Here is a 9,559-nt window from a genome sequence, read left to right as displayed (position 1 = left end):
TCAATATTGTTCACTTCATATCGCCCCGGAGTTCCTTTCCTTGCTGTGACTTCTCTTTCACTGTATTGGCTGTGATTTGAGGCTACATTTTCCAAAATAATCATGCAGTCATTAATAGGTTTCCCCATGAAAGATCCTCCAGCTGCTGAGTCTAATATCATGGTGCTTTGTTGGTCCAATCCTTCAAAGAAAAATTGGATGGTAAGCCAACGGTTGAAGCCATGTTGTGGGCATGCTTGAAGATATCCTTTGAACCGCTCCCATGCTTCATAAATAGTCTCTCCAGTGCCTTGTTGGAAATTAGTGATTTTCTTCCTCAATTCTTTAGTTTTAGAAGGAGGAAAGAATTTCTCTAGAAAAGCTCTTTCACATAATTCCCAAGTTGCTATCTTTTCTCTAGGCACTGTTCTTAGCCACACCTTTGCCTTATCTCTCAAGGTGAGTGAGAATAAGCGGAGTCGCATTCCATCAGAAACTTCATCATCAAATTGCTGGGTCTCACAGATTTCCAAGAACCCCTCTAAGTGGTCATTAGGATCTTCTAATGGTAGTCCTCCAAAGGTGTTCTGTTTGAGCATATTCACCAGAGAAGCTGGTACAGTAGCTCCAGTTTGCATCTCCCCTCCAGGTATCCCACGAGCTACGGGTGCAGAGTAATCCCGAAGCGGTAAATTATCTCGTTGTGCAGCCATGTCAAATTCTCTAGAAAGGTTTCTTTTCCTTCTCAGGAGAGTTCTTTCAATCTCAGGATCAAGTGGTGTTGGTTTCCCAAGACGTAGAGATCTCTTTTGCATTAACCCTAAGGCACTGCAAAAAAAAAAGAAAGTGATCCGTGAAATCTGAATTGGAGAAGTAAACACTAAAAAAAAAAAATTATTTATTTATTTAAATTTTTTTTTTTTTTTAAATTCGAATTAAAATAATTGTAATTTAAATCAAGAGACGTAGTCCCCGGCAACGGCACCAAAAACTTGATGTATGGAAAACCGCAAGTGCACGGTTGTCGTCAAGTAATAAATATCGAATCACAAGGACTACGTGTTTGACCTAGAATTACTAGTATTTTAATTTGAATTTTAAAACAGATAGAATTTTTGTTTTGAGATGATAAGATCAGATTCGATGGTAAAAGAGATAGTAATGCAATTAATGAATAAGATAAAACTTTAAGATAAGATAAGGAGATTTCCGGGAATCTAGGGTTCGCACAAAGAGTTCCAACATTATTGAATTATTATTTTCATTAATTAATTCTATTTCATCTTGAAGGTAGTCTTAACCTAATTTAATCCTTGCACCTTCTCAGGCTACGAGGACGTGTTTAATTAAAATTAATCTCTACTCTCGTGGTAATTACGTTCAATTAAACCCATTAAGATCTTTGTTAATCTATTGCTCCTCGAAAGCTTAAATCAACTCTCGTGATTTAACACTCAAGTCTGTTCCTTTGGGTTCCGATAATTAGGTTCTCCTCTCAGTTCATCCGTAATTATCTATGATTATGAAAATTAAGATTAATTGTTTATCATAATTATAATCAAGTTCTCCTCTCAGTTCATCCTTGATTAATGTTATTATGAAAACAATAATATTAAAGTTCATATATAAAATATAAAAGAACAGATCAAGAATTGGAATAAAATTAAGAAACTGAATAATGCATTAATAAAGAGGTTCTCAGAGGCTAAGCCCTGATCCCAGAAAAAGGGAAACTACTCACAGGAGTTCATAGTAGTTCTCCAAGAAAAGAAGAATAAAAGAAAAGCAAACCTTAGAGTCGATGGCACAGGCGCCCAACCTTCTCCAAGTGTCTAAAACTAAAAAAAACTGTCTCCGAAACAAAAATCCCCGTTCTAGGCTAACCTCATCTAATTTATAACCTAAAAGGGTAAAAAGGTAAAACTACCAAGATAAAAATTACAAAGATAAAATAAAAATAAAACATAAAACTTAAAAAGCTGGGACGCGAAGTGAATCACGGCCGTGACTGAGAATCACGACCGTGATCTTCTCTGGAGCACATCTATGAAGGGTCAGTGGCGTTCACGGGTGTGATTGGGAGTCACGGCCGTGATTTTCTCTGGTGAATCACGGGCGTGATTTAGAATCACGGCCGTGATTTTCCCTGTAGCTCAGCATTTCCTCTTTAATTCTTAAATCTTGATCCTGCTCAGAGAAAACACAACACATACCAAGAAAAGCATAAAATAGGAAAATGATATAAAAATTTATTAAAAACATGAAAGATATGCATGATTATGCTATGAATTCTTGTGAATTAAAGTGCTAAAATACGAGTAAAATACACAACATCAAAAGTGTAAAGAGAATCCTTAAGTATTTGAAAGGTACAACTACTGTTGGTTTGTGGTATCCAAAAGGAGTCTCATTGAGTCTAATTGGCTACTCAGATTCAGATTTTGCTGGGTGTAGGCTAGACAGAAAGAGCACAAGTGGAACTTATCACTTGTTAGGTAGTGCACTTGTTTCATGGCATAGCAAAAAGCAAGCTTGTGTTGCCTTAAGTACAGCTGAGGCTGAGTATATAGCAGCTGGAAGTTGTTGTGCTCAAATTCTTTGGATGAAGCAACAGTTAAGAGACTATGAAATTGAGTTGAACAAGATTCCTTTGAGGTGTGATAACACTAGTGCAATAAATCTGACCAAGAATCCAATTTTGCACTCTAGGACTAAGCATATTGAGATAAGACACCACTTTTTGAGAGATCATGTTCAAAGGAATGATTGTGTTGTGGAGTTTGTAGAGACAAGTAAACAACTAGCTGATATTTTTACTAAACCTCTACCTAGAGAAAGGTTCAATCAATTGAGAATTGAGTTGGGAATAAGTAGTGAATCAAGTTTGAATTGATTATGTTGTGAGAATGAATGTAAGAGATGTGTGGAAGAATATAATTGAAAGTGGCAAACAAGTCTTGGTAAAATTTGAGAAGTTAAAGCTTTTCAGAGAAGTAAATCTTCACTAGAATAATCGATTATCTTAAGATATAATCGATTATCTTAAGTGATTTATGGAAATAATCGATTATCTTGGGAAATAATCGATTATCTGGAGCATGGAGAATTCTAAGAGTCTCTGAAATAATCGATTATTTGGGAAATAATCGATTATCTGAGTAGTAGAATCTGAAAGGCCACTGGAATAATCGATTATTCTGTAAATAATCGATTATCTGGGGAGTATAAGTGTAGACCCCTAAAATTGTCCGGGTCGGAAATAAAGCTTGAAGACTCTCGAAGACTGAAGGATAATCAGCCAGAAGGACTCCTCGAAGGCCCTAGGAGGGTTCTCTGTAGGTCTAGAGGTCTTAGAATAGCTAAAAATAAGGAAGTGGAGGGAAAAAGCCCAATACGGCCGTACTGAACTTAATACGGCCGTATTGAAGCTTCAATACGGCCGTACTGAAGTCAGTACAACCGTATTGACACTTCAATACGACCGCTGCGAACTCAATACGGGCGTATTGAAATTTCTGACTTTCAATACGACCGTATTGAACTCCAATACGACCGTATTGAAGTTCAAAAATTTCAATACGGCCGTATTGGCCCTGTAGGCCGTACTGCGCCTATTCCCTATAAATATGACGTCAATTGGACGTCATTCCACACTTTTTCACACAGTTTTGACTCCCTCCTTGAGTATTCTGGGGTTTTTGAGCAGTGTTCTGCCCTAGAAATCTCTCTGGGAGTCGATCCGACGAAGTTCTTGAGCCCCGAGCCATTTTGCTTGAGGATCGAACCTAGTCGAGGGGAAATCTTTTTGATTCCCTTAGTTAAAATTTTGTTCTAGGCGAGCGAGGAGCGGGCTTGTAGAGCGAGGGAACGCCAAAACGCTTCCCAGTTCTTTGCAATATAAAAGCACGCTTCAAGAGGTTTCCCTTCAATCCTTCCTTTTACTGCTTTCTGTGTGCATATTTAAACTATCATCATGTAGATAGTCAATTTATAATTGTTTAGAATAAATAGGGGTAATTTAGTAATTTTATACTGTTCTTTTAAAAATAATCTGTTATAGGGAACCCGAAAGGGGCGCCGTGGGGTGCTAACACCTTCCCCACGCGTAACCGACTCCCTTACCCAACTCTGGTTGTAGTGGCCAAAGTTGATTTTTAAATCAATTGCCTTATCCCTTTTTCCAATGTTTTGAGTAAAACATTGGTGGCGACTCCACGAACCCTCCTTTTGCGAAAACCACTAAACCATGGAGGGTCCCGCTTGGGATTAATATGGATTAGTGAGACTTTTAATAAATAAATTGGATAAGATCGACAAGGTCTCAGTTTGAGAACAAGTCGTTCTAATAATCCAATACATTTTCAAAACCAAAATAAATGAGTCCAACCATCCTTCGCGAATGCCGAAAGCCCGTTTCGGGCCGGTGGCGACAGATGGCGACTCCACTGGGGAAGCCTCGAGAGTCAGTCCCATTTAGTGACAGATTATTTTTAACAAATAATAGTTAAAATTACTTCATTACCCCTTGCTTGTATTATAATATGTTTTATTATATGGCTTTAAATAACTGTTGTATGTTTAAATTCCGCAATTGTTTGAAATAAAAACTACACACAAACCTTTGCACACAACAGTTCCCTCTATACCCGGGGGCATGAGTGATTAACCATAGGGAGTGGATGTTAGTACGGCCGGTTGTCGAATGGGTCTATAGGTGCCCGTAGACCGTTGTCGGAAAACATCACTCAAGGTGATAACCATGAACTTGAGTCCGACGGTGCGTTGGAACTTTCCATCGACCTACGATGAGAGGAATTGGGTCCCTATAATGGGGGCACCTTGGGGGCCTTTGACCAAGTGAGAACAGTTAGATCCTCCTTGAATATGCACTTTTCTGCAGGAGACCCCTACCTCGTGATTCGCTCGTGACTGTTCGTGGATGAGTGAATTGTCTGTGCATTGACTATGTGACATTGTATGAGCATACGTTTGCATTCTTTAAACATACAACATCCTTAGTAAAAAAAATAAGAATAAATAGAAATAAGGATCTTCTAGTGCATGGTGTTAACATCTACCCTCATCACATTCATGTAGGCAGTTTCCCTTTTCACCCAAAAATACAAAAATATAATAAATAAAAATACCCAAAAAAAAAAAAAAAAAAAAAAGAAAAAAGGGTTATTTATCCAAACCAAGCAATATCATGCATCATCTTAGGGACATCCCGAAAACATGATAATGCTTAGTTCAATAAACACAATGCATGCATATTCATCGCCATCATCTCATATCATGCATATAGATCATGGAGGGATCTAGGAGTCATTCATACATCTCTCCTAGTAATCCATTAATAAACATTAATAAAAAGAAAGGATTAGTCGATGCGTATGTTCAAAGAATGGATCGCACGCCGTTCGTTATCAAGTGTAAGCCAACAACCGTGCCAATCGAGCGCACATCAACTCCGTTGTTGGTAATCAAGACGAATAAAGGGGAAGGTCCGACACCATTAAGGATCACAGTCCCAAGGCCTTTCCCTTACAAATCAAATAAGGCTGTGCCGTGGATATACGACATCCACTCTTCTGCCGACAGCGATATCTCCAACATCGCTGGACTTGGGGGCATGACTAGGAATGGCAGGATCTACACTCCCGAAGATCTTCATGACAAAGCTCCCAAGAATAAAGGGAAAGAAAAAGAAGAAAAAACCGAGGAAAATAAGGAATCCGAGGAGGAGACAGACAAACTGTTAAAATATATCCGACAGAGCGAGTACTCCATCATGGATCAACTTCATAAGACGCCAGCAAAGATTACTCTGTTGTCGTTGATCCTATGCTCCGAACCGCATCGGCAAGCTCTGTTGAAAGTCTTGAACGAGGCATACGTGTCGCACACTATCTCCCAAGACAAGTTTGAGGGGATTGTTAGTCACATCACGGCTAATGATCACCTCACCTTCATCGATGAAGAAATCCCCGCCGAGGGATCAAACCACAACAAGCCCTTGCACATCTCTATAAAGTGCAAGGAGTAGCACATCGTTAAAGTCTTGGTAGGTAATGGATCTTCCTTGAAAGTGATGCCAAAAAGAACGCTCAAGCAATTGGCAATCAAGGGAGTCCAAACGCGCCCGAGCAACATGATCGTTCGAGCTTTCGACGGTTCTAAAAGAGAAGTAGTGGGAGAAATCAATCTTCCAATCCAAATTGGACCCACTATCTTCAACGTCGAATTTCAAGTGATGGATATCACTCCCGCATACAGCTGTCTCCTCGGCCGACCTTGGATTCATGATGCGAAAGCTATTCCTTCTACGCTCCACCAGAAAGTCAAGTTCATAGTGGGTGACAAACTGGTGACCGAACAAGCTAAAGATGACATACTCATCAGCAAGCCATCCAACATACTTTATGTGGATGCAGCAGAGGAAGCTTTAGAAACCGCCTTCCAAGCATTGGAAATCGCCAATGTTGAAACGTTTCCCCGAGAAATGAAGAAGGTAGCTCATACGCTCACAAAGAACGGATACTTGCCAAGACAAGAATTAGGCAAGGACTCCCAAGGAATCCCGGAGCTGCCCATTATCAAAGACAATCCGGGGAAACAAGGGTTAAGATACAACCCTAACAAAGATCAAAGGACGAAGAGGAACCAAGAACCTTCTCGACGTTCTTTAAGCCAGATCTTTAGGAAGGCTGGTTCACAAACGTCAAGACCAGCTGTTGTCATCAAGTGTCCTTCTCCTTCCGATAGGGATGTATAGACTCAGTGACTATTAGAGATCACTCCTCGGGGACAGCCCGACCCCCGAGCCTCGATAGGGCACATGTTTCCATTATGATTATAATAAAATCATTCTTCATTAATTCTTTATTGCTTCTTTTCTCGCTTGCAATAAAATTCTAGACCACATTATTTTAACCCTGTTTGAATAAACATGAATGAGGTTAAAATCATCTTAATAAAAATAAACCCACATCATTTTTATGTGGAAGTGTGTGTGTCAACTTGGAGCACCTTTTCTTGGCCTCAATAAGTGCCGTCATGGATAAAAAGAAATCCATTCAGGACAAAAATCCTAAAAAACAAAAAAGCTCGGCAGGAAACCCAAAAAGGGGGCTGCACAAAAATAAGAGCAAAAGACCCGCTAGGAATCCCACAAAAGGGGACCTAGGCAAAAATTAGGGTTACAAAATAATGAACAAAAACAAAAGCCCGCTAAGACATCACAAATGGGTGTTTTAGGCAAAAGTTAGGGTCGTCAAAAAAAGAAAAAAAACAAAATAAATCCATGATGGTACCATCAATTGAATTCAACAAGGGGCTCAAGAAAAGCTATCCAAGTTGTCAAAACACAATCATTAATAACAAAGATGTGCTTAACCTCATAAGTGTTTAATCGAACAAGCCTAAACACATAAGCCTACCATGGCCAGCCATTCTTACAAAATCCATTTTTTTAAAAAATAAAATAATCCCCTCTAAAACACAAACTTTTGAAAATATATATCCTTTCCTTCTTTTCTCTCTTGTCCCAACGATTTTTGAATAATCTAGTGGAAACATGGAGATATAGTGGTCAATAGGAGGGTTGACACATCTTCTAAAGAAAGGGAAGAATCATTTGGTTGATGACACCAAAATCAAATATGCATCATTCCTCGGTAACAGAAATCGGCAGAGCACAGTCCGTCTGGAGGAATGGCAAAATCCAAACACAAAAACGCATCGGTTAATTCTTTTAAAAAAAAAAAGAATCAAATAGAATTAGGTGCATCATACTGCATACATGCATACAGATGATAGGTGTACTGGAAGATCACTTATTCTCTGTTTATTGAAAAAACAAAAAATATATAAACTTCAGAAAAAACAATACGCCCGTATCATGTTCAGTACGCCCGTACCAAATTAGGGTTATGAACAAATTTTCAATTCAATACGGGCATACTGAAATGAATAACGGCCGTATTGGCAACAACAGAAATCCTCCCTCACATCAATGACAAAATTCCTCCAAGAAGAAGAGGATAGGGGGAGCCATTCATTTTTTCTAAAAATAAAATAATTAAACTTGCATTTTGTGCATCGCGCACATTAATTGCACATTCAAAGACCTCATCATGGGGCAATTGCATAAAATAGAAAAAATAGAAAAATTGCTTGTGTATGACAGCAGCAAACAAAATGCAAAGATTCAGAAAATCAACAGCGTCATACAGAATAACTGAGCCTGGAGAGGCTTGCCGAAAGAATACTCTCAGAATAACTGAGCCTGGAGAGGCTTGCCGAAAGAATACTCTCAGAATAACTGAGCCTGGAGAGGCTTGCCGAAAGAATACTCTCAAAATAACTGAGCCTGGAGAGGCTCGCCGAAATAATACTCTCTCAAAATAATTGAGCCTGGAGAGGCTCGCCGAAATAATACTCTCTCATAATAACTGAGACATTTCTATACAGAAAAAGCCAAAAAATAAAAAAAGCAAGGATACAGAAAATCCAACAATCAGTTTGCACAGAATAACTGAGCCTGGAGAGGCTTACCAAAATACTCCTCATCCTCCACATCAAAGAATAATTGAGCCTGGAGAGGCTCGCAGAAATAATACTCCCCAAAGGGAACCTCAGCTCATGAAGCCAATATCCAACAAGAGCTTTCAAAGCAAGATCGTCAAAATCTCCCAAAGGAAGTACGATCATCCAAGTAATATATCCAAGTCAAAGGACTTCAGACTTCCTCAGTGGAAAGTAGCTCTCCGACTCAGGCATTGAGTGAGGCTAAGCCTGGAGAGGCTCGCAGAAATAATACTCCTTCAGAATAATTGAGCCTGGAGAGGCTCGCAGAAAGAATACTCCCTCAGAATAATTGAGCCTGGAGAGGCTCGCAGAAACAATACTCTTCCTTCAGAATAGTTGGGCCTAGAAAGGCTCGATTCCCCAGAGATATCTCAAGCTTACACTCACGGGCCAAATTCCCCAGTGAAAGCTATCAGAATGCGATCAGCGAAATCCCCAAAGGAGGCCTGATCATCCAAGAAAAATGTCTAAGGACTTTAAACTTCCCCAATGGAGGATAGCTTTCCAACTCAAAAGCGATGGGTGAAGCTAAGCCTGAAGAGGCTTTCTAAATAATACTCTGGGATGAATAAAAACTTCAAATCCCCAATCGCCTACTAAAGAGGCATTTCTACAAAAGGAAGACCAATAAACTATTCCCCAAGTGGAATTTGGCTCTCAGCCTAACAAATGAACGTCAAGATGATCTGCCTAACAAAAGAGGCCAATCAACATCAATCCTCAGTGGATGATCGCCTATCCAAGAGGCATCCCCACAAAAGGGGAAGAAAATCAAAAAGATTAATAAAATTCCCCAAGCGGAATTTGGCATCCCGCCAAAACATCGAACATCAAGACTATCTGCCTAACAGAAGAGGCCAGTCAAAAAAATCAACATGTCAACATCCCTAGCGGATAACAGCCTACACAGGGGCAACAAAATCCAAAAATTAAAAAGAGTTACCCGAATAAGGATAACCGGGATACTCCACCTACGTCAAAAGGACGTCAG

General features: G+C 39.5%; 1 non-coding gene across 1 annotated transcript; it reads left to right on the top strand.

Annotated features, from left to right (window-relative positions):
• The first annotated feature begins 216 nt into the window (after positions 1-216).
• On the top strand, positions 217-323 carry LOC145957640 (small nucleolar RNA R71). The gene has a single exon (XR_014433683.1). It is a non-coding gene; the product is annotated as a small nucleolar RNA R71 (small nucleolar RNA).
• The last annotated feature ends 9,236 nt before the right edge of the window (positions 324-9,559 follow it).

This window comes from Cajanus cajan, chromosome 4, assembly GCF_000230855.2.
Source record: "Cajanus cajan strain Asha chromosome 4, NIPB_CcT2T_4, whole genome shotgun sequence".
NCBI lineage: Eukaryota > Viridiplantae > Streptophyta > Magnoliopsida > Fabales > Fabaceae > Cajanus > Cajanus cajan.
Note: the sequence above shows the minus strand (reverse complement) of the source record. Positions and strands in the feature narration are given on the sequence as shown.